The sequence below is a fragment of the Odocoileus virginianus genome, chromosome 1 (assembly GCF_023699985.2).
Source record: "Odocoileus virginianus isolate 20LAN1187 ecotype Illinois chromosome 1, Ovbor_1.2, whole genome shotgun sequence".
Classification (NCBI taxonomy): Eukaryota; Metazoa; Chordata; class Mammalia; order Artiodactyla; family Cervidae; genus Odocoileus; species Odocoileus virginianus.
The window spans coordinates 45,775,340-45,801,800 of record NC_069674.1 but is presented as its reverse complement, the minus strand read 5'-3'; the positions used below and the strand labels follow the sequence as shown (position 1 = coordinate 45,801,800).

The following is a 26,461-nucleotide window of genomic DNA, read 5'->3' as shown; positions in this document are numbered from 1 at the left end:
GAGAACAAAAAGTGAACTAAGGGTGTATCGGATGGGGAGGGTTATACTCACGCTGCTTCAGACATGTGTTTTCTCCACAAATGGTGAGAGTGGCAAAAGAGTACACTTCCAGAGGGTAGGAGACCCAACCTCTAATTACTCATCGGCTGTATGATTACAGCCAAGATGCTGGAAGTCTCTCCCCCTCCCTCATAAAAGGGATTGAAGAGGTGATGAGTCCTTCTCATCACATGTGTCTTGTAGTCACCATTCAAGATGACTGATGCTCTAACCTTAGGATGATTTAAGATCTTAATCTTAAAATGATTTGAAGTTCATGTAGCTTCAGCATGGTAAGTCAGCATCATCTTACCTGCTGACCCTGTTCTATCAGTAGTTGCTTCCTAAGGCCAACGTTGTGCTGAGAAGGATTCTGAGGCCTCATTGGGCTAAGTGGAAATGAGAGCCTTGACTTCATTGTGATGTCTGGCATGAGGCAGGGAGGGGAGTGGCAGCAAATAAGCCATGTTATCTCTGATCTAGTCCAATGCCCTCACTCCACAGGAAGAAAATAAGAATAGAAGTTCATGTCTTAGGTTTACCATGTTCCATGCATTATCCAAATTGATTGTATATGCATATATTTATCTAATGCTTAGCCAGTCTTAAGAAGCTAGCACTATTATGATTTCTATTTTGAAGATGAAGTTTAGGGGAGCAAAATTTGCCCAAGACTAACACTCTGGAAATCCATATCTTTAAGCACTCTTTCTATTATTGCTTACTAATCTGTGGGCACTTGCTATTATGTTAGGCTAATGGAACTCAGTCAGGGTGATTTTGCCTTCCGGGGAACATCTGGCAATGTCTGGAAATTTTTGGTTGTGGGGAGGAAAGGGTGTTCCTTGAATTTAGTGGGTAGAAGACTGAGATGCTGCTAACTGCACAGGATAAACCACCCCACCCAAACAAAGAAGTACTGGGTTGGCGAAAAAGTTCTTCAGGTTTTTCCATAAGATGTTACGAAAACCCAAATGAACTTTTTGGCCAAGGCAATATTTGGTCCCAAATGTCAGTAATGCTGAGACTGAGAATGCTGAGTCAAGCTATATGAAAGTCATTTTCAGACTGAGTTTGAAACTTTTCCTGTAGCCCAGTTGGTACAATCTCTGCTGTTGCTCTTTAGGGTTTCGCAGGTGGCACTAGTGGTAATGAACCTGCCTGTCAATGCAGGAGACACAAGAGACACAGGTTTCTGGAAGATCCTCTGGAGGAGGGATCTTTCAGTATTCTTGCCTAGAGAATCCCATGGACAGAGGAGCCTGGAGAGTCTTAGAGTGAAAAGCCAAAAGCATTTCCACGAAGATCAGGAACAAGACAAGGGTATCCACTCTCATCACTATTATTCAACATAGTTTTGGAAGTACTAGCTACAGAAGTTCGAGGCAATTAGAAATGAAAAAGAAGTAAAAGGAATCTAGATCAGAAAAGAAGAAGTAAAACTCTCACTGTTTGCAGATGACATGATACTATACATAGAAAACCCAAAAGAAAGTATCAGAAAATTACTACAGCTGATTAGTGAATTTATCATGGGATACAAGGTAAATAAGAGATCACTCACATTCCTAAAGACTAACAAGGAAAAATCAGAAAGAGAAATTAAGGAATCAAATCCATTCACCATTGCAGCAAAAAAGAACAAAAGGTCTAGGAATAAACCTACCTAAGAAGGCAAAGAACTATATACAGAGAATTATAAAACACTGATGAAAGAAATCAAATAAATAGATGGAGAGATAGTCCATGTTCCTGGGTAGGAAGAATCAGTATTGTGAAAATGACTCTACTACCAAATGCAATTTAAAGATTCAGTGTAATCCCTATCAAATTACCAATGGCATTTTTCACAGAACTAGAACAAAAAACTTCATAATTCATATGGAAATACAAAAGACCCCAAATAGCCAAAGCCATCTTGAGACCGAAGAATGGAGCTGGAGGAAGCAATCTTCCTGACTTCAGACTCCATTATAAAGCTACAGTCATCAAGACAGTATGGTACTGGCACAAAAACAGAAATATAGACCAATGGAACAAGATAGAAAGCCCAGAAATAAACACACATACCTATGGGTACCTTATGTTTTACAAAGGAGGCAAGAATATACAATGGGGCAAAGACAGCTTCTTCAATAAGTGTTGGGAAAACTGGACAGCTACGTGTAAAAGAATGAAATTAGAACACTTCCTAACTCCATACACAAAGATAAACTCGAAATGGATTAGAGACCTAAATGTAAGACCATAAACTATAAAACTCTTAGAGGAAAACATAGGCAGAATATGCAATGACATAAATCTAAGCAAGATCCTTTATGACCCACCTCCTAGAATAATGGAAATTAAAAAAATAAACAAGTGGGACCTAATTAAACTTAAAAGTTTTTGCACAGCAAAGGAAACTACAAACAAGGTGAAAAGACAACTCTCAGAACGGGAGAAAATAATAGCAAAGGAAACAACTGATAAAGAATTTCCAAAGTATATAAGCAGCTCATAGAACTCAACACCAGAAAAACAACAACCCAGTCAAAAAGTGGGAAAAAGACCTAAACAGACATTTCTCCAAAGAAGACATACAGATGGCTAACAAACACATGAAAAGATTCTCAACTTTGTTCATTATTAGAGAAATGCAAATCAAAACTACAATGAGATATCACCTCACACTGGTCAGAATGCGGCCATCATCAAAAAGTCTACAAATAAATGCTGGAGAGGGTGTGGAGAAAAGGAAACCCTTTTGGTTAGTGGGAATGTAAATTGATACAGCCACTATGGAAGACGGTATGGAGATTCTTTAAAAAACTAGGAATAAAAACACCATATGATCCAGCAATCCTATTACTAGGCATATACCTTGAGGAAACCAGGAATCTGTCGGCAATGTGGGAGACCCAGTTTCAATCCCTGGGTTGGGAAGAACCATGAGAGAAAGGAAAGGCTACCCACTCCAGTATTCTTGCCTAGAGAATTCCATGGACTGTATAGTCCATGGGGTTGCAAAGAGTCAGACATGACTGAGCCGCTTTCACTTTCACTGAGGAAACCAAAATTGAAAAAGACCCATGTACCCCAATGTTTACTGCAGCACTATTTATAACAGCTAGAATATGGAAGCAATCTAGATGTCCATCGACAGATGAATGGATAAAGAAGCTGTGGTACATATATTCAATGAATATTACTCAGCCATAAAAAGGAATGCATTTGAGTCAGTTCTAATGAGGTGGATGAACCTAGAGCCTATTACACAGAGTGAAATAAATCAGAAAGAGAAATATCATATACTAACGCATATATATGGAATCTAGAAAGATGATACTGATGAATTGATTTGCAGGGCAGCAATGGAGAAACATAAACAGCCTTATGGACACAGGGGGAGGGGAGGATGGACAGGGTGAGTGCTTGGAGACAGTAACATGGAAACTTACAATACCATATGTAAAATAGATAGCCAATGGGAATTTGCTGACTCAGGGAACTCAAACAGGGGCTCTGTGACAATCCAGAGTAGGATGGGGAGGGAGATGGTAGGGAGGTTCAAGAGGAAGGGGACATATATTTACCTATGGCTGATTCCTGTTGATGTTTGACAGAAACAACAAAATTCTGTAAAGCAATTATCCTTCAATTAAGAAAATAAATAAATCGGAGGATGCACACTGTTGTTCAGTCACTCATCGTGTCCGACACTTTGAAACCCCATGAACTGTGGCCCACCAGGCTCCTCTGTCCCTGGGATTTCCCAGGCAAGAATACTGGAGTGGGTTGCCATTTCCTTTTCCAGGGGATCTTCCCAACCCAGAGATCAAACCTGTATCTCATGCTTGGCAGGCAGACTCTTTATCACTGAGCCACCTGGGAAGCCCTCTGTCTCCATTTTGCAGAAAAAGAACAGTGCTCTCAGAGTCAGGAAGTCTCCACCTTAAGACAGGAACCCAGGTAGTTGATTCTAGAGGCCTCTGGTGTTCCTCCTCCATTAAACTCCTGTACCATCATCTTCTTTTACTATCAAAGCATGTCAACTCTTTTAACACCTGCTTACCTAATACAGATTTCTGAAGATAGGAACATTCAGCAAAGTATGAACAATCCCCATATGAACAATCCCCACTGGGGTATGTGTTTGTCTCCAAGGATAAAAAGTATCTGTTCAACAGTTCAAAGAGGGTCTTTAGAAGCTCATATTATAGAACCATTGATTTCTCTGGAATAGACATTCAGATCCTTGCTTTAAAATAAAACTCTGAAGAGAAAGCTAATTTTAGGACATAACAAGCTTGTTCAAGAACAATTAGCTCTGCTTGGTGTGTAACTTTATTTCCTTTTGTTTTTAGGAGCTGGTAAGTCTGGAAGCTTATTTAGGAGTAATAGAGGAAATGAAACTATGAAAAGACACAGTAAGATTCCTTTTTTCTTGGAAGCAAGGCATAATATGAATAATTCTCATCCTGTCCAATTAACTGCCTCAAGTACAAATAGAAAAAAAAATACACACTTTGTTGTGTGTATTAAAGGAAAAGCAAAACAAAACAAAAAACAAACCGGGATGGCAGTTTCAACAATAAAGCCATATTCAAATAACTTCTTTTCGGATTTTAAGGCTTGCATCCCGAAGTAAAAGCAATTCTAATGAAACAGGGTGAGGATGGGAGGTGGAGAAAGGAAAAGAAATAAAGAGAAATAAAAGAGCTTGAAGCAGGAGGACAGGGGAAAGATTGAGCTTCTCTTTCCTAGAGCAATTACTGAAAAATGGAAGAAGGGTTAGGAAAACGACAGGCGTGGGCAGGGTAACTCCTTGAATTCAAAATGAATGGTCCGGGCGCCTGGCGTTCATCCACCCGGCATTGACTGGGTGCAGGCGGATGATTTAAGAACCTCCAAGTCATCGTGTTTTAAATCTCTATTAGGATTCTTCGAGCGCCAGCGTGGGTAGCACAACGGTGGGTTAGTTCTGCAGCTCGCTGGGATTCTCCCGCCCTCGCTCGCCCCCTGCCAGATCCAAGACAGACAGCCCCAGATATCCCGAGACCACAGAAAGCGGAGAATCGAGTGCAGTGAATGAAATGTGGAAAGCGTGGCTGCGGCAAGAGCCTCAGAAACCTTAATTGGGGTCATTTAGGAGGCTGGAAATGTATCTAGTGCCGCAGGTGGTGGGTGGCACTGGAATTTAATATTCTGGAGCCCCTACTCTGTGCCAGGCAGCGCGCCTAGCGAGCCACACTTACTGTCCGGCTTGGTGAGCTAGGTTAGAAGTATTTTCACGGAGATTAAACACCATGCATTTGCCTTTCCTCTGCCTGGAACGCTCTGAGACGAGCGTGGCAGCAACTTTCCCCGGTTCAGGAATTTGCGTAAAAGTCTTCTTCGCTGTGAGGCCCTCAGAGGATTTCACAGCCCCCCATTACACCCGTCTCTTTTTAAACCTCTGCTTAGCAGTCACCCCTCAGTGCTCATTGTTTTTCGGCACTTTCTCATGTGTTTATATTTGCATGTGCCCTTCTTTGTTCATGGTCTGTCTCCCAACAGAAGCGTAAGCTCCAAGAGAGCAGGAACCTGGTGTGCCATTATCATAGCTGCACGCCCACAGCTGCTCCGGAAGCACACAGTAGGCGCTCAGTAAATGTTAATTTCCCTTTCATCCCCCCCACCTGCGGCACTCGATAGGCTTGCAGTCTCCAAACTGAGACCTGATCATGCTAGGATCAAAGGAGGCAGAGAAGTGGGCAATGAAGTCGAGGGGGAGCGCCGGCTTTTTCATTGTAACTGTGATGCTCTCTCTCCCCTCCACCTCGCACTTGAACTACGTAGAACAGAGAACCACACTCCCTCCGCCATGTCCCCTCCTGGGATCCAGCACCAGTCTGCATCACTGCCTCTGGATGGGGGGGGCGGGTCACAGCCTCCAGCCGGATTCTACGGGGATTCTGTCCTTCGACATCCGGTGCCTGCAAACCTCCCTTCACCATGTGTTTTCTCGATTCTCCATCCCTTGGCCTCGGTCTGTGTTCCGGAAGAAGTCGAGTCCTCTTTGCCTGTTCGACCAGAGTCTCCCCTTAAATCTTGTCCTTTAACCAGGCCCTCCCGCGCCCCCCTCACTTCTTTCTCCCTCCCTGGCCCGGAAACGCTGCTCCTCGAACATCTGAGTGCTCAAACGGCGCTCATAGTGCGCTCTGGACCGCAGAGAACCACTTTCTTCTTCCAGAGGCAGCTCCCACCTCTCTCTGTCCTTCGCACCTGTCGGGAACCGGGTTCCCAACTCCCTTGACTGCGTCATGGAACCGACGCTCCTTCCAGGCGCATCGCCCCGCCTCTTTCCCGTGGGCTACTCCTGATTGCTGGGAGTGTGGGTCACTCGGCCGTCCCTCCCGCCCTCCCCGCGTGGCCCCGCCCCAGGGCCGGCGTAGGCTCCTCCTCCTCGCTCCCGCCCCTCCCTCCCTCCCCTCTTGCTAATTGACTGGCTGCGCGCGCGAAGTTCTGGGCAAAGTACTGGGAACTGGCCGAGCGTTCGCTGCACGCAGGAGCCGCGCGGAACCAGGCTAGCTGGGAGCCAGAAGGCCAGTGCACAGCGCCGGCTCTGACCCCGGCAGCCGTCGGCGAGTCCGTCCCCGCCGCTGTCTGCTGCAGCCGGGGCGGGAACTATCAGCTGTGCGTTGCTGGAGGACCGAAGAAGCCAGGTTTGCCTCCTTTCGCTTCTGCGGACAGACCCCGGAGCCGGGCACCGGGGAAACTAGGCGGCGTCCCCGGCGGCTGAGCGCGCAGGTAAGCACTAGGACGCCAACTAAAATAGTGCTGGAGTGCGGTGGGAACCTGGCCGATGGCGTGGACTCCGAAGGGCTGAGGTTGGGGGGGTGGGGACGCAGCCAGTCTCAGCGAGAATCTGGAGACTGCCTCCTGTCGCCCGAGGAAGAACTGTTAGTGGGGCAGCCCCGAGTCGCACTCGTGCCGGCATCCGGGGAGTTAGGGGGCCGGGTGGTGCCCACCGTGAAGTGCTGTCCTTAGAGGCACAGTTTGGTTGGGATTGACGGCGAGAAGGCGCCTAGCTTGGGTCGGGGCGCCGGAGGGCTGTCCTGGGCAGCCGGGAGACGCGGCGCCGGGGCGAGAGGTACAGGAAACCAGTTTAATTGGGCCGAGCGCGAGGCTGCACCACATCCGCGGGCTGGAGCGCGCCGCGGGGACACGGGAGACGCAGGTCTTGTAGGCTCCGGGCTCGCCCGCCTCCCCGCGCCCGTCTTGCTCCGCTTCCCTGCACCCCGACCGGGGACCGAGGGTCCTTGTCCCTTCGGGCTTCCAGAGAAGCGTTTGCAGCTTCTGGAGCCCCTAATGGGCATTGTCATAGATCGTCCAGCTACTTCTTAAACCGGCGCGCGCCGCCCTCTTTCGGTAATGCAGTTTGTACTCTCCTTCCTCCGTCTCACAAACTACCAGTCTCCTCCTTCGTCAGGACTCTGAGCTGAGGGAGCTGTGAAGTTGTCACTTTCGATGTGCCTGAGGGTTGCGCTGAGGTGCGTCTGAACCACCGCCACCATCCCCCACCCCACCCCCACACTCGTGCTGACCCATAGAGTTTGAGTACTGGGATGAAGGCATTTAGAAATATTTTAAGCTGCTGCTGCTAAAGAGATCCATCCACAGATAAAGGTGTAGGTCTAACTTCTGATCATCTATACTGTACTACCAAGCATCATACAAGGTGAAGTCCCCGTTCTGGCCCAAGGAGACAAACTAGGTAGGCCTGGGCTAAAATGCACCCAAGCTAAATGACCATCGCCTCCATCAACATGTGGGCACACCACCCTTTTTGGTATTCCTCATAGCACTCATCTCTCTCTGATATTGTTTCCTTAGACTGTTTACTGTTTACCCCACTCTAGAATGTCCATCACCCCAATCCCAATGTCAGCAACAGTGCCTGACACACAGTAGGTACAAAAGATATATTTATGGAATGACTGATGAAAACTTCTCTGTAAAATATGAGGAATGGTGATCTCATACTGGTTTTGATTTTCATGTTTATTCTTTTGTTTTTCTGTTGGGAAACTGAACAAATACCAATAACTACTATTAATCCAGCACCTACTGAGAGCTGGAAATGTAGTAGGAACTTTGTATAGATCACCTCATTAAGCATTGCTGTTGTTGTTTAGTTGCTAAGTCACGTCTGTCTTTTTTGCGACCCTATGGACTGTAGCCCACCAGGCTCCTCTGTCTATTGGAACTTTCCAGGCAAGAATACTGGAGTGGGTTGCCATTTCCTTCTCCAGAGGATTTTCCCAACTCAAGGATCAAATCTGCCTCTCCTGCATTGGCTGGCAGATTCTACCGCTGATCCACCAGAGAAGCCTTGTTAAACATTACAATAGCCTTATTAGCTCGGTATTTCTAACCAGATGGGAAACTGAGGCTCCAGCAGGTTAACCAATTTTTCAAGATTATTCTGGCAGAACTAGAATTCCAGCTCATCTTCTCTACTATGCTGTCTTGCTTCCAAGAAACTGAAATGTAATTTCCACCATTATAGCAATAGGCATTTAACTTTATTTATAACAAAAACTATTACTTAGCAAAAAGGAGATTTATTGCATTATCATTACTGAGAGTTAGTTTTGGTAATAGCTAATAGTTATGCTGTAAGTCTAGGATGCCATAGGCTGTTATTTAATCTTCACCATCTTGATGGCAGTGCTGTGAGGTTATCTCCATTTTACAGATGAAGAAACTGCAGCCTATATTCAGGAACCTTCCCAGGGTCAGTAGAAGATTGCTGAGCTGGATTTTTACTAATAGTCTTTCTGACTGTAAATCTTTAGCTCCTTCCACTATACTGAGATGTCTCCTGCACTCACTATTTAATTAGATGTTAACTCATTATGATAGAGTTCAGTGATGCAACATATTCAAACCACCTGAGGTTGAGCTGTAAACTTTCCACTGTCAATAACAAGTGTCTAGTTGTACTAGTTTCTGAACTGTTGAGATTCTTACTGCCATTGGTTTTTGTGGTTGAATTTATAGTTTATGGGCCTGGTAGAGAGATGGGGCACTTTTCATGACGGAGGAGAGGAAATTCTCCTTTCATCTAGATTTAAGTTTCCTTTCACCTAAATCTGGGCTTCCCTGGTGGCTCAGACTGTAAAGTGTCTGCCTGCAATGCGGGAGACCCGGGTTGGGAAGATCCCTTGGAGAAGGAAATGGCAACCCACTCCAGTACTCTTGCCTGGAAAGTTCCATGGACTGAGGAGCCTGGTAGGCTACAGTCCCATGGGGTTGCAAAGAGTCGGACACGACTGAGCAATCTCACTTTCACTTTCACTTTCTTTCACCTAAATCTAAAGAGAAATCTGATGGGTTTTACCCACTGTATTAAGTGAACACTGAACACAGTAATGGTTTCTGTCTCTTAAGGAAAGTACTGGAAGACCAGCTAGAACCTCTCTTGCCATGTGTAGAATGGAGAGTTGAATCCACTACTAGTTACAGAAACTTCTGCAGCAAACTTTTGGCAAAATAACTACCTTTTGATCTTTGTTCTCTCATAAAACTGAGGGCAAGGTGAAGTTAGCTAAGTATGTCATGACTACCACCTGAAAGGCTAATGGCAAAATAGAGCGTGGGGCAGAATTAGAGATCCCTTTTTTGCTTCTGTTTTATTCCAGTTCTAGGGGTGGTATAATGCTTTTCCTTGTCTGAAGACCTGGATAATCTGTGGTCTTATTTATACTGTGTGCCTTGGCAGGACTGTATTTTCTTAATTGTTAATTCCATTTCAAGGATACTCCAGGGAGGGCTGGAGAATCCTTCAACTCAGAATGCCCACAGAAATGACAGGGCTGTGGGACACTGAGGATCACTGAGGCTGTCAAGTTGAAGGAGCCTTAAGAATTGACAGTTGTATATGGTTCACTGTAAATTCCTTGCTGGTCTACATCTTATTCATCAGCTTTGAGCCTCCTTCTCTGGAAACATCTTTCTTGACTTCCCAATCAATACTGTTTAGACCGTGCTTATGTTCATCTCACCCTAGTTCATGTCTCTCCTTCCTCTTGTCTTTCACCTCCATCCCTTCCCATCGCCCCTGCACCATCTTAGCTCAGGGTCTTAAGGGACTTCGCTACTCTGTCCTAATATTTCTTTCAGGCAGATTTACCTCCCTCAGTTCTGCCTTCATATCATAGTCAGGTAAATTCTTTAGATCCTGTCATTACATTGCTAAAAATTATTGAGTGGCTTATGTAGTTAATAATTACAACATTAATAACAGCAGTGGTAGCTGCTGATCTTTTTGTGCCAGGTATTGGCTTGAGTACTGTGCATGAATTAAACTGTTTAATCCTCAGATCAACACCAGAGCAGGCCCTGTTATTATACCCCCAATCTCCAAATGAGACTAGGAAAAGTTAAGTTTTCAACTACTTTACAACTAATACAAGGCTCAACTGTATTAGTTGTGAAGTAACCCCAGATCCTTTCTCTCTGTCCATCTAAGGTAGACCCCTTAGCCTAAGGTCAGGATCCAGCAGCCTCAGTGTCTTGTCTCCACCCCTATTCCCCAGCCCTGTGTAGATCAGCCTGAACTGTATTCAGCAACAGAGCATTTTGCCTTTGCCCTTACGCTCCTATCGCCTAGAAAGCTCTTTCATTGTCTCTCCCTGTGAAACCCCAAGTGTTTCAAGGCTTATCTCATAAACCATTTCTGCCAGAATCATCTCTCTGAAATCAGTCTCTCACAGCATTAAAACATACACACACACTGTCTTCAGCACTTTTCTTTCATACCCACCCTCCACATTCTTTCACTCCAGTGTGGCCTAGTTATCTATTTAAATGTATCGCCTCCCTTACTGGATTGTAAATGCCTTGAAGGCAGGACTAGTATCTATTCCTTCCTTTCCTGTTCCTCACATCACTAAGCCTGATATCCTATCCAAAGGAGGTGTGCCATTGAAAAGAAGAGATTGTATTTGGTTATATTCTGTAGATCAGACGGTAGAGAATCTGTCTGCAATGCAGGAGACCTGGGTTTGATCCTTGGATCAGGAAGAGCCCTTGGAGAAAGGAATGGCTACCCGTGCCAGTGGGCTTCCCTTGTGGCTCAGCTGGTAAAGAATCGACTGCAATGCGGGAGACCTGGGTTCAATCCCTGAGTTAGGAAGATCCCCTAGAGAAGGGAAAGGCTGCCCACTCCAGTATTCTGGCCTGGAGAATTCCATGGAATGTATAGTCCATGGGGTCACAAAGAGTCAGACACAACTGAGAGACTTTCACTTTTCACCCACTGCAGTACTTTTGCTTGGAGAATCCCATGGACAGAGGAGCCTGGTAGGCTACAGTCCATGGAGTCACAAAGAGTTGGACAGGACTGAGCAACTAACACTTTCACATAGTCTGTGAAAAAAGTCATTGGAGTGTGGCATTTTCTTTGCTACTTTTTGATCCACAATACTATAATATTTCATCAATTTATGATGAAGCAATGGAAATCCTAATTATTGAAATCTATGATAAGCACCTATTCTGGTTTTCACCTTGCAGGTATTACAAGGAAATCTCAAACCTGTAAACAAAACATTGTCTGTAGGATAAATATGCACTAAATATGCACTTGCATCTTATATGTACCATCTTTTCATGTATATGTAAAGTTGTATTAAAAATGTATTGAAACTGTTAAGGAATTGAAACTAAATTTTTGTCAATATCTTATTGATCAATGAATATTTCTCACTTTTAAACCTGATTTATCAGATCTTATATGAATAACCTCCAGCTCATAGCTCATTGCTTGGCTCTGTGTGTTCCAGTCAAAAAAAATGAAGTAAATTCAGCTCCCTTCCTGAGTCCCAGGGGCCATGCATCGTGTGCTCTGGTCTCCCAGTTTCCACATAAATATCTGTCCTCATTCTGATGTATTCCTCCTCACCCATGTTCACCTGGCTAATTCCCACACATCCATTACATTTCAGCCTGGATGTCACTTGTAGGAAGCCTTCCTCTGCTCCCTTCAGGTTGAAATTGGAAAACACACTTGGCACTCTGTGCCTGCCTGTTGATGAGGGAGCAGTTATCATACCATTTTGTAACTGTTAGTCACTTTGACTGAATCTTCCATGAAACCACTGACTCTCATTTGACTTAAATTAGAATCACGTAGGGATCTTTTGTTAGTATGAGGGCTGCTCCATTTCTTCTAAGGGATTCTTGCCCAAATTAGTAGATATAGTGGTCATCTGAGTTAAATTCTCCCATTCCAGTCCACTTTAGTTCACTGATTCCTAAAATGTCGATGTTCACTCTTGCCATCTCCTGTTTGACCACTTCCAATTTGCCTGGATTCATGGACCTAACATTCCAGGTTCCTGTGCTTTATTGCTGTTTACAGCGTCAGACTTGACTTCCATCACCAGTCACATCCACAACTGGGCATTGTTTTCGCTTTGGCTTCATCTCTTCATTCTTTCTGAAGTTATTTCTCCACTCTTCTCCAGAAGCATATCGGGCACCAATGACCTGGGGAACTCTTCTTTCAGTGTCATAACCTTTTGTTTTTTCATCCTGTTCATGGGGATCTCAAGGCAGGAAGACTGAAGTGGTTTGCCGTTCCCTTCTCCAGTGTAGAGACCTTAAAAAATTTGTCCCTCCCTAGGCTCCACTCCCAAAGTTGCAGAATCAAATGGCTTGAGATAAGGAGGGTTGGTCACTTTTTCTTTTTAAAGTTTCTCATTCTGTGTTATAGCTGGATAGTATTCCCTTGTGTGAATATAATATACAACTTACTTGATTCAATTAAGTTTTTTAATGACAACTTTATTGAGATATAATTAGTATTTCATATAATTCATCCATTTAAAGTATACAATTCAGTGGCTTAATTTTTAAAAAAAAATGTTTACTTTTTGGCTATGCCACATGGCATGTGGGATCTTAGTTCCCTGGCCAGAGAATCCCCTGCATTGGAAGCACGGATTCTTAACCACTGGACCACCAGGAAAATCCCCAGTGGTTTTTAGTATATTCACAGTTGTGCAGCCATGACTTCATAATTCATTTTAGAACATTTCACCATCCCCAAAAGAAACTGTCCCAATTAGCAGTCTCCCCCCTCACTTCCCAACCACTCATTTATTTGATGCCTGTATGGATTTGCCTCTTCTGGGTATCTCACGAAAAGGGCATCGTTCAACATGTGGCCTTCTGTGTCTGGCTCTTTCACTTAGCATGTTATTGTTAAGGTTTATCCCTGTTGTATCATGAATCAGTGCTTCATTCCTTTTTATTGCCTAATAACACCCCATTGTTTGTATAGACCACACTTTATCTGTTTGCCAGTTGGAGCTGGAATTTTTTTAAATCTTCCCCAAACAAACCAAATGTGCAGGCAAGCGTTAAACCGGAAGTTCCCTTGAGTCTTGTTCATTGTTGTCTTGAGGCTAGAACAGCACCTGGCACAAGATAGGTGGGTAATAAATCATCTGAATGAATAAAGCGTTTTACTAAAAGGATAACTTCTGTTATGCTGGGGTCATAAAAAAACATTGTCATTAAAAAGAGGTCCTCATAGTTGATTATTTAGACCTTGATTGGAACAAATTCATTGTTAGAAAATATTAGGTAATCAAGGAAATTTGAACATGGATGAAATGGTCCTATTTTTAGAGTTTGCTTTAAAATATCTCAAGGGTGGGGAGGGAGTATAGAGGAAAGAAGGCTGTACGTGAGTTAACTGACGCGAGCTGATGAGTTCTTGATGCTGTTCCCTATATCTGCGGTCCCTGGGGCAGCCATTGTCCACATTTGGCTGTGGTGCACTTGAAATGTAGCTAATCTGTAGTGAGATGTACTGTAGGTATGAAATATACATTGTTTTGAAGACATAGGGTCACACAGAGTCAGACATGACTGAAGCGACTTAGCAGCAGTATGAAAAAAATCTAAAAGTACCTCAATAATTTTGTACTATTAACATGTTGATATGGTAATATTTTGGATATATTATGATAATATGTAATTTAAATGAATTTTACTTATTTCTTTTTACTCTTTTTAATTTGCTACTTGAATTAAAATTACATATATGGCTCATATTACATTTTTCTCTTACAGTGTTGCTTGAAGTAAATCTAGTGCCTTGCTTGAATCCCAAGGGCCAATAAAGCTGTCATTAAAAAGTAACTGAATAAAGTATGTTGTATATTGTATTCACACAATGGAATATTATCCAGCTATAACACAGAATGAGAAAACTTAAAAAAAAAAAAATGTGACCAACTCTCCTTATTTCAAGCCATTTGATTCAGAAACTTTGAGAGTGGGGCCTAGGGAGGGACAAATTTTTTTAAGATCTCTAGGTGATTCTAATTTAAGCCAAATGAGAATTTGACATTTTTCATATCATGTTAAATTGAGGACTCCCAAATTTTAAAAAAGTCTGGAGCAAAATATTTTTCATAAAAGACTCCTCTTATGTGAAGATTGGGAAATATCGATTTGTTCAAAGATGATTCTTTGTGGAAGGTTATAGCAGGCAGGCTGTAGCCTTCCAATATCATTCCTGGGTTTGCTTTATCTGTGTGAAAATCTAAAAATTCTTTTGTAATAAATGGGTTAGAAACATGAAGCCATAGACTAATTGCTCCTTTACTTACTTTTCTGATTGTTTTGTTTGGAAGTTGATGAATTATTTCCTTCATCTTAGAAAAATACATAAAATAGAGTAGTAATTTCCTTGTTCTTAGTCATACTGTTTATACCCTGAAATTGAATTTTCCCTGTACTTTCTTTATAATCACTCTGCCTAAATTTGTTTGCTTGGGAGCCAGAATATGATTATTTCTAGACTTCTTAAAACCCCTGGAAGAGTGGAAAAAGATTCTTAAATAATAATAATAACATGTGGGTTTAAAGATGATTAAAACAAATTGCTTTCATTAAATTTCTTTGGATGAGCATTCTGTCGCTGTCTAGGTGTCTGTGTTTATTTGCAGAAGCATTGCTGAGGTAATAAACCCAGCTCTCTGAGTGGGTATAGGCTAGACAGATGACTCCAGAGGATATTCGTCCTCAACTGTGATTTCTGAGATTGGGAGACAGTGGACTTGAACTGAAAAATAGCTTGACTATAAAGCAGAACAGAATTAAATTGCAATGAGCAACCCAACAAGAGATCATCAGAAGGACCTGTGCCTACCAATATAAAATCAAGTTTATTCTTTTGTTTATTCTCTATAGTTAAAACATCACAGTCCATTTTCTTAGTGTTGTTTGGGTCAGACACTTTGCAGTATAGCATTTCTCCACTTGTGTATTAAGAGATAGTACTATGAAAGATTCCCATGCTTCTTTTCTATCTTGATATCAAATGCCATCATACAAGAGTTTTAAAGTTATACTTTGTCTTATAAAACAAAAATACCTCATCCAATCATTTGTGGTGGGCAGTGATCTGAAATGTTTAGAAGCAAAAGCTAAATAATGTAATTTTTTAATGTGACAAACATGATTAAACTTGAAGTAAATGGCTCCCTAGAATGAAAGCATGCAGTATGATTTTTGTCAATGAATGAATATTTGTTGTGCACCCACTGTATGCCAGGCACCAGGCTGGGTACCTGGCATCCAGGTACCTTCAAGGAGGTATCTCCCTTCAAGGAGATATTAAACAGTCACGGAGAATTTGTTCATTACGGTGAGGATCTTTGGCTCCAAGGGAATGAGTCTGGATTTTAATTAGGGCCCTGGAGAGAGCAGTTCCATTTTTTTTTTTGTATGTCATGACTTGGGCTGCTGATGGTCGCAGGAGGAGAAGAGGGAACCCTGGGGCTTGGGATGACAGTAGTGAAGTCCTGCGCTTTCTGTGTCTTTCTGCCAATTGCAGGAGGCAGGTGAAACTGAATAGGAGGAGGGGCTTAACTCCTCTCGCAAGGTTTTGGATTGCTCTCTGTGATGATACCCACAAGTGTGCTTATTTGTTACTGGGAACTGAATCCAAAGTTGAGTTTTTACCACCTTTGTAACTGAAATTGTATGAAAGCTAACAACCTCTTCTCCAGCATTACCATGGAAGTAGCTTAAAATGACTTGCTGGCTCCAGTTTAGGTGTAGTTCTGTGGTCTAGCATCTGAGATGAAGGGGCAAGGGGTACTTGAAGGCCTCAAAGAATGTAGGGGAGACCCAGTTGGGTTTTTCTTATGGGTTCAGAGCTACTTCAAGCAGATTTCTTTATGGAATTAACTGAAGTGTCCTTTGGAACTTGTTGGGAGTCTTTAGGGCATGGGGAACCATCTTGACTTTGAAGGGTTGATGATAATTGCAAAGAACAGTAATAGCAATGGTAGCCAGTAGCTGTGGCGTACTTACTATGTGTCAGGTTAAGTGCTGTACTTACACTACCTCATTAGATCTTCTAATAATTTATGAAGGGGCTCTCAGTGTGACAGTCTACCAAGGGCCAAACAGAGGCTGGAGAGCAATCATTTGCTCTTTGGCTGTCCAGCATCCCTTTACCCTTTCTGATTTCCATTTGAGGACTCACTTTTTGCCCGAGGGTCTAGAATGAGGGGCCCCATTCTCCTCAGCTGTGGGTTGCCCTAGGAGTCAGATGTCTCTTACCGGAATGTGGGTTCAGTGCCAAGGGTCACAGAGATTTGGCTGCCAAGGGCATCTCCGACCCTTCCATTCTTATCTGCCTGGCATTGTAGTCTGGCTTCAGGTCCCATGAAGCTGTGCCAGTGCCTGTCCCTCCACGCAACCCCGCCCCCCTTACTTCCTGAAACTATTTTCCCAGTACACTTTTTGTTTGTTTCAGTTGCCAGAATATTTTCTCTTCTACTCAAAGAACCTGTGACTGTCACAAGCCTAGAGGGGCTTAAGTCATTTACCCATGGTCACAAAGGGGCCCAGTGGCCCCTCTGGGGTGTATTTGGGTCATTGACCAGAGGGCCCCTCACTGTGGTGGAGGTCACAGGGGTGGGAGATGGAGAATCAGAAGATGAATCCAATCCCGGTAGCGCCTCTGTGACCTTGGGCGGATCACTGCCTTCTTACACAGGACTGGATGGACAAGATGAATTCCACACCTGTCTAAAGGATGCCCAGCTCCAGAGGCTCTCCTCTTCTGTGAGATTTTTGAATGTGTGACTGTGTTCACCTTTTCAAAGACTTGCAATTTGAGATTTGAGGTGTGGTCTTAGTTTTCAAAGTGTGGTTCCAGGAGTTGCCAAATTGGCCTCACCTGGGTGCACACTAGAAACACAAATTCTTGGCCCCACCCTAGACCTTTTGAATCAGAAACTGAGAGGAGTGCCCGGGCAATCTGCTTTTTACACACCCTTCCATTGACTCTGATGTTCACTAAAGTTTGAGAACCACTAGGCTAAGACCTTTTCATTTTATTGAAAACTACTTTGTATAATAATTGATTAGCCTTAGCCCTTGCTCTCAAGGAATGTTTGGGGGGGGGGGGGAGTTATAAACACACAATGTGAAAGACAAGGAGAGGTGTAACATTCATTGTAAACAAGATGTTGAGATGTGGTTTGAGCCCAGAGAAGCCATGGGAGATGCTTCTGTAGGGAAGGGGGCATCTGAAGCAAGCCTTGAAGGACATGCAGGATTGAGACAGAGGAATGCTAAATGGAAAAGACACTCCAGGCAGAAAGTGCAGGATGAGCCAAGGCTTAGCCTTTTTTTTTAAAAAAAACTGAAGTATAGTTAATTTATAGTATTATGTTAGTTTCAAGTGTAAAACATGATGATCCAGTCTTTTTATAGATTATACTCCTTTTTTACAAAATAATGACTATAATTCTCTGTGCTGTACAATATATGCTTGTTGCTTGTCTATTTTATACATAGTAGCTTGTCCCTCTTAATCCCATACCCACATCTTGCCCTTCCCTGCTTCCGTCTCCTCACTAATATCCACTAGTTTGTTTTCTGTATCTGTGAGTATTTCTGTTTTGCTATATACATTCACTTGTTTCAGTCGAGGTGTAGCATTTTAAGGAATGATGAGCCCTCCAGTTTGATCAGAAGGACTGGGGAAAGTGAATGAACATGAGAATGGAGAGGTAGGTTCAGGCCCAAGTGGAGTGGACGCCGAATCCTGTAGTATGGGTTTGGACTTCATTCTGTGGACAGTGAACAAGGAGGTGATGTGGTGGGAGCTATTTTAGAGAAAAATCCTAGTGGTGATAGAGATGATCAGAGGCTGGGAGTACAAGCACGATGAGACCCGAAATCGGTTGGTCACAGTGGGAGAAGAAAGGACAGACAACACAGAAGTATTGGCGCGTTAGAATGACAGCTCCTGGAAATAGGGGATTAAGGACCAGGGTTGAGGGAGAAGGCAAAGATGATTCTATGTGAGATAATAAATGGTGTTGGTACAACCAGCTGAAAAATAAAGTTGGAGCCTTACATTACTCCTTCCAGGTAGATCAAAACTTTAACATTAAAACAACTAGGAAAAAAATAGAATACGATTTTAATGATGAGATAGAAAAGCTTTTCGAGATAGGACACAAAATCCAGAAGCTATAAAACAAAAGATTGATTCACTTGACTACATGTGGTTTTTGCAGAGCAATTTTTTTTAACTGTCAAAAGGCAATTCATTTGGAAAATAATTGCAGTTCATGTCACAAAGATCTAATTCCATCAATATATAAAGAATTACAATAAAAAGAAAGGACAGTTGCTCTAGAGGCAAAAAATTTGAACAAATAGTTTACAAACTTGCCTAAAAATGACTCTTAAGTGTGTGAAAACTTCAATCTTACTCATAACAAGAGAGACAAGATGCTATTTTTTAACCTATCAGATTGGCAAATGTAACAAAGTGGTAACACTGTTGCCAGAGGTTTGAGGAAACAAGTATTCATGATGGATGTAAATGTAAATTGTTCCAAGCTCTGTGTGGAACCCTTGGAAGTATCTTATCAAAACTGCAAACACATGCACCCTTTAAATCAGCCATAACAGTTCTGTGAATTTAATCCTACTGATAAGTAAATGTGCACAAATATATACATGCAAAGTTATTTATTGCAACACTGTTTGAATAAAAAGATTGCAAATAACCTAACTGTTCATTAGTAGGAACTGGTTAATGAATAATGGAGCAGTTAAAAATGAAGCAGCTCTACATCTACTGATATGTAAGAATCTCAAGGGTATTGTTAAGTTAAAAAAAAAAAAAAGTCAAGTGTAGAATATATAGTTTTGTGGTTTACGTATAATATATACCAAAGTATGTATGGGATAATTCCATGTGAGTAAAAATATATTCACACCTAATATATATGTTATATGTTTATGTACATAAACATGTACATATTTATGCGTAGGTACACATATTCATAAAGTGGGGTGAAGGAAGGGTGGGCTAGAGCCAGCTGGCACCAGCTTGTAAGAACCAATTGTGTATATCTCTCCCCAACTCCTTGGTCAATGACTTTGCAGTGGTCAGTGGTCGTTTGAAATTGGCCAGGGTGGGAGCATTTACAGCATGGAAGTCAGCAAAGGAACCAAATCAGGACTTTCATTTGTTTTTGTTTTTCCAGAGAGCTGGTTGATAAACATTTACTAGTACCCTCTGTGTATCATGAATATAAAATATCTCTTGAAGGCTAAACAAGAAGTGGGTAACATCAGATTCCCCAAGGAAAGGAGCTGGGACATAAAAGGACAGGTGTGAGATTTAAATTGCATCTTTGAAATTTGTTCCAGGTAAAGGAGATACTTATTCGGCAGTAAACATATGAAGCAAGCCAAAAAGTAACTCTAGAGTTTCAGGCCTATGTGACTATTATTTAAGGCACCATTGACTACTATGGAAGAATATAAATGAATAGGTCTTAGGGCAAACGGATGCTTTTGGTTTTAAACATGCTGAGGTTAAAGTATATGGGTGATACCAGTGATGCCCAACAGATAACTCAGAAGAGAGGGCAAAACTGAGAATCACTCCTGGGAGTCAGCAGTTTAGTTGAAAGTAGGACAGTTGGGGAGGTTTCTAAGGGAGGCCCAACCTGTCCAATGTTTTGGGCAGGTCCCAGGAGAGGAAGGGGGATGCATGTGGTACCTGAGGAATGTCAAACAAGAGGTAGGTAGTCACAAAGGTCGGAGGACCTTATAATGATATTCATAGCAGATTTCTTTAATGGATTGTCTGAAAAAGTGAACCACCATGCTCAATCCTTTTTGGGCAAACATAACTTGATACAATTCTCCTAGCCACTCTATGGGGGTGGGTATTATTTCCAAGATTGCTTGTGAATAGGGGAGAGGGATAATTCCAAAGAATAAACCAGGAGAGAGCTCCTGGGAGGGATGTTAATAGAGCATACCCTGGAGACATTTTAATGTGGAAAGATTTTTAAGGTCGGATGGAGGGAGTGGTGGGCGGTTGCAGACCCACCAAAAGCGTGTGAGCTACTGAATGTACTTCATCGGTGTGACTGGTGGTCACACACAACCACCAAATGTTGTATTCCACTGTGTATTCAATGGTGGGGAGGATAGGAGCCAGGGAGAATTCCCATCAAACTTTGAGACAGATCAGGGAGATGGCCTGTGAGTACAGGGTGTCGGCCCAGGAACTGTGACATCTAATGCCACTTCACTCTCAGTTTTCTGACTCAAGCTGCATTTGCCTCTGTGGTGGTGTATTGCTTATCTTTTTTTTTAATCTTTCAATAAATTAAATAATAAATTAAATAAATAAATTAAATAAATAAATTAAATCTTTCAATAAATTATGGAATGGAGGCTATATTTTCCAGATGACTGTGACTGTGGAATAAGGAAAGTGGAGGTTAATGAAGGAATGATTATTTGTTGACATGTATTTTGGGGCTTCCCTTGTAGCTCAGATGGTAAAGAATCTGCCTGTAATGCAGGAGACCCGGGTTCAATTCCTGGGTCGGGAAGATCCGCTGGGAAATGGAATGGCAACCCATTCCAGTATTCTTTCCTGGAGAATTCCATGGACAGAGGAATCTTGCAGGTTATAGTCCATGGGGTTGCAAAGAGTTGGACACTACTGAGTGACTAACATACATATATTTTTATGTATACAATTTATTTATGACACGTTAAGAATTAATATTCCTGTCTCACAAGACACATACGAATCCTGCCTCTGTTATTTAGACACTGTGTTTGTTTCAGTAGTTCTTTTACCTTGTACGTGTACAAACAGTATACAATTTTCATCCTAATTTTGTTTTCAACTCAGTCTTTCTTTAGCTCAATGTTATCTTGTTTGTTATATGTTTGTCATTAGGGATGATACCAATAATGAGGTGTCAGATAGGAAAATGCAAATAGTTGTGGCCTAAATATGGTTCAGAGAAAGGACTGCATGGACTTCATGGCAGCCTGCTAATGCACCATACTCCTGACTTGTAATTCCTGTTTCTCTAGGCTTTGATCTCTTGGCCAACATAGCATTCCAATTTGCTTGTTACTTTCCATTCTGCATCATTTATTCCTGGATGAAGGGCTGAGAAGCCTCTTTTGTTCTCTGGCATCAAAAGGTCTAATTTTCATGGGTGTATGCAGATGGGTGTTTACATAAGATAGCTGTCTTTTTGAGCCACAGATAGACAACCTTGTCTGACCGATGCCAGGAACCAGAGGGCAGGATGTTGGAATTTGGGTCTCTGTAAAATGTGTGGTATGTGGTCCAGAGGTGTTCCCTGATTATCCTTCATTGCTAAGAACTTCACGGAAGAGTTGAGCAAAATAACCATGTTCGTGGGTCTTACTCTAGCTAGATGACTCATGCTGAGGTCTAGTGCGTCATGGAACTTCACTGCATTCCTGTGGATAGTAGTGTTCCCTCCCCACACTCCTGAAGGAGTTGTGTGAGAATTAGCCAAGTGTCAACAGATGTGAAGGGGGTTCTGGAGGAGATGAGAGCTGCATGACTGCTAGTTGACCAGGAAACCAGCAGGAGGGGATGCACAGTTGTATGTCTGTTTCTCTGGGATCTAAACTTCAGCAGCACCATAGTGACCTACGGGGCGTGTTAATTGCTGGGCCTCACTGTAGAGCTTCTGATTTAGTGCATCTGCGGTGGGATCCAAGAGTCTGTATTTGAAACAAGTTCTCAGGTGATGCTGATGCCACAGGTCCAGGGACCCCTTTGAAAACCCAGGCATTGGTGCAGCAGGCAGTAGACTCACTCTCAACCCACCCTGAGTCTGCTCTTATTTGGGGAGGAACTGAAGAATTCTTGTTCTCATTAGGTTATCATAAGCCCCATATTTTAAATAGCATTTTCACATTTGCCAATTACTTTAATATACTTTGCTTCTCACAATAAAACAACCCCGTGAGGGAGCAGGACAGGTATTACCTTGTAAATCAGACTGAGGACCTCTGGTAAGATGAGTGACTTAACCCAGAGGGCAAGTGGCAGAGCCTTGCATCTAGCTTTTCTTAGACTTTCCTTGTTTTTGATGACTTTGACAGTTTCAAGGCATACCCGTCAAGTATTTTGTAGAACGTCCCTCGATTGGGATTTGTCTAATGTTCTTCGCATGACTGCTTGTTGTTGTTCAGTTGCTAAGTTGTGTCCAGCTTTTTGTGACCTCCATGGACTGCGGCACACCAGGCTTCCCTGTCCTTCAGTATCCCAGAGTTTACTCAGATTCACGTCCGTTGAGTCAGTGATGCTATCTAACCACCTCATCCTCTGTCACCCCCTTCTCCTCTTGCCTTCAATCTTTCCCAGCATCAGGGTCATTTCCGATGAGTTGGCTCTTTGCATCAGGTGACCGAAATACAGGAGCTTCAGCTTCAGTCTTTCCAATGAATATACAAGGTTGACTTCCTTTAGGATTGACTGATTTGCTCTCCTTGTAGCCCAAAGGACTCTCAAGCGTCTTCTCCAGCACCACAATACAAAAGCATCAATTCTTTGGAGCTCAGCCTTCTTTATGGTCCAACTCTCACATCTGTACATGACTACTGGAAAAACCATAGCTTTGACTATATGGACGTTGTCAGCAAAGTTATGTCTCTGCTTTTTAATATGCTGTCTAGGTTGGTCATAGTTTTCCTTCCAAGGAGCAAGCGTCTTTTAATTTCAGGGCTGCAGTCACTGTCTGCTGTGATTTTGGAACCCAAGAAAATAAAACCTGCTACTGTTTCCACTTTTCTCCCAATTATTTGCTATGAAGTGATGGGGCCAGATGCCATGATCTTCGTTTTTTGAATGTTGAGTTTTAAGCCACCTTTTAAATTCTCTTCTTTCACCCTCATCAAGAGGCCTTTTTTTTTCATCTTCACTTTACTCCATTAGAATGGTATCATCTGCATATCTGAGGTTGCCAATATTTCTCCTAGCAGTCTTGATTCCAGCTTGTGCTTCATCCACCCCAGCATTTCACATGATGTACTCTGCATATAAGTTAAATAAGCAGGGTGACAATATACAGCCTTGTCATAGTCCTTTCCCAGTCCATTGTTCCATGTCCAGTTCTAACTGTTGCTTCTTGACCTGCCTACAGGTTTCTCAGGAAATAGGTAAGGTGGTCTGATATTCCCATCTCTTTAAGAATTTCCACAGTTTATTGTGATCCACACAGTCAAAGGCTTTAGCACAGTCAGTGAAGCAAAGGAGGTGTTTCTCTGGAGCTCCCTCGCTTTCTGCATGATCCAGTGAATGTTGGCAATTTGATCTCTGGTTCCTCTGCCTCTTTGTTTAGACTAGGGTTCTTGTGGTTAGACTAGGGTTATGGGTTTTTGGGGAGAAAGAGGTGAAGTGCCGTTCATAATATCATGTTGAGGGTACATTCTATTAACGTGTTTTATCACTGTTCATATTGGCCTTGATACCGTGGCTAAGGCAGTAGTTGCTTGGTTTCTCCACTGAAAAGTTACTCTTCCCACAGCCCACACTGTTTAGCCCACACCTAAGGAGGGGGGATCGATGTGCTACTTTCTACATGAATTATTTGGGTCTCATGTATGGCAGGTTTGTCTATCCTCCCCCATGTACTGATGTGTTCAGTTAATCGGTATTTGTATCAGTATGAATTCATGGATACTTATAGTACTTTATTTTAGTGCTCACATTGTTCAAACTTTGACCAGTAGGAGCCCTTTCGGTTGACTCCCATGGCCCTTTGACATAAGCCCATTGTTGATTTTTTTTGAGTATGCTCTTTCTGGGACTGTAGGATGCCCTAGATTCATCTTGTGTAATTCCTGTCAGCTCTAGAATCAGTTTTTTAATATTAGTCTTCATCCACTAAATTGCCTTTACTATCCACCCTAGACACCACCCACAGTGAAAGAACACAAATCCATTTCCACCTGTCAGTTTCAAAATAAGGCAACCAGCACCTTGAAAGGTGAAATGGCTATTTGGAGTCACATATAGTTGGTGGCAGGACCAGGACCAGGACCAGGTCTGAGCCCTCTGAACTTCTAGTTCTGGGCCTTTTCTGTCATTCTCTGCTGGCACATTCTATATTCAGAACCTGAGTCAGCATACTTCCCCCCACTCCACCCTGACCCCTGCATCCTTGGGTGTAGGCAATCAGCTTGAACCCACCTGAATGTGCTACTGTCTACTCAGGACGAAGATCAGCAAAGAGGGGCAAAGGGTTCTGGCCAGATTCCTTGTGGAGTGGGCCTCAGCCAGTCTGTTTTCCCATCAGAACGGGTTTTGTCATCGTGAACAAGTAACAGACCCATAGAATGTGTCTGCTACCATCAGCAGTTTGCAACTAAGCTCTGTCCACGACTGGCCTCTGTTTTGTGGGGAAGTGGGGGCAAAGGCAGGGATGTCAAGTCCACATTCTTCCTTTGGATTCTCCTTCTTTCCCTGGTGGAGTCAGAAAGAAGTGAATTCAAGCAGCAAAACCATCAAATTTCACTTCGTTCTGTGAGCTCCTTGCATCCACAAAGATGGAGCTGAACAGACAGGTTTTTGGTGTTCTAAAGGCTCAGACAACCTGATATTACGGTCTAGCTGTGAATAATCAGTTATATAAAAAAACTTATTTTTCACTGTGGGAAGAAATAGTTCTGTCATCAAAAGTTTCCTAAGATGCAGGGAGTAATGTTGACAGACTTATTTCATATTAACTTCTCAGAATGTTCCTCTTCAAAAAAGATACTTTTAATTTTTAAAAATATTTCACAGTAGGTGATCTGGCTGAAGAATTATTCCTATAAAGGGATTTAAAGGATTAATAAGTAAGTAGTGATGTACTGGAGCATGTTGTTTTCAAGCAACAGAAACCCATTCAGTTTAAGGACAATTTGAGAGAAAATTTATTAGCTTATATTGTTAAAAAGTCCAAGAGTAATGCTAACTTCAAGCATGGCTGCATCGAGGAGTTCAAATCATGTCATCAGGGCCTTATTTGTTGCCATTCCCTAGCCCGTTTTCATCTGGCTTCATTCTTAAGCCAACTTTCTTGTGAATTCCTCAAGGGCTGAGGGCTTATTTCCTACATGGTAAAGAGCTCTATTCTGCAGATAGATTTGTCCCTAACCTTAATTGGTTACTGGGACCAGAGGTAGCAGGACTGTCATGACCAGGTGTGGGTCAGGTATTCCCCGTGGAATCAGGGGAAGGGATGTTTCCTCTTTCTTATTAAAGAATGAAGTGTTGGTACCAGAAGTATGAGTTGGATGGACGAACAAAAATAATGGATGTCTGTCTTTTTCAGTGTTATGAACACTCAAGGTAAATGCTTGATGAATGAATAAATGCTCAGCTCTGATGCTATCCACAGGTTTGTTTACTTAGCCCCTTCCCAAGCTACTCATTTATTTCTTGGATTGTGAGTTCCTTCTAGAGAGACCTTCTAGTCCTTCCTAGTCACCTGAATTGCCAGTTAGGCCCTCAGCAAGTGCTTTTCTTGCTGTTCCTATTGCTAATTTCAAGTCTAATTCAGGGGATGGCTAGCTGATGGTGATTCTCTCTTTGAACCTGTTTAACCAGGTCAGTATTAAGTTTGGTTCTGGTTGAATGATCAGCATGCTGCTGCTGCTAAGTCGCTTCAGTCGTGTCCGACTCTGTGCAACCCCATAGACGGCAGCCCACCAGACTCCCCAGTCCCTGGGATTCTACAGGCAAGAACACTGGAGTGGGTTGCCATTTCCTTCTCCAGAATGATCAGCATAGATATCTTTAATAAATCTGCTTTGCAATATTAAGGGAAAGGAAGTAACTTTTAATCTTTTCTTTTTCCCTTGATGTCATTGCTAACTCAGATCATGTGTGGTTCATTCTAATCCTACCCTCTATAAGGGGAGATATTTTTTTTCATCATTGCATGAGCCAAGAATTATTAGTTCCAAATTTAAACAAACTTACTTGAAAGTTTGATTATTCAAATCTCTTGTTTGTTTTCCTTCTTGCTACTTGCCTTCTGCAAATTTCACT

The 26,461-nt window shown here is 42.6% G+C and overlaps 1 protein-coding gene across 3 annotated transcripts in view; it reads left to right on the top strand.

Annotated features, from left to right (window-relative positions):
- The first annotated feature begins 6,514 nt into the window (after positions 1–6,514).
- Positions 6,515–26,461, top strand: part of OSBPL3 (oxysterol binding protein like 3) — a 198,280-nt gene continuing 178,333 nt past the window's right edge. For all 3 annotated transcript variants that reach the window (XM_070467611.1, XM_070467622.1, XM_070467606.1), the window contains exon 1: positions 6,515–6,810. The gene's annotated coding sequence lies outside the window, so the exon portion shown is untranslated. The remainder of the gene's footprint in view (positions 6,811–26,461) is intronic.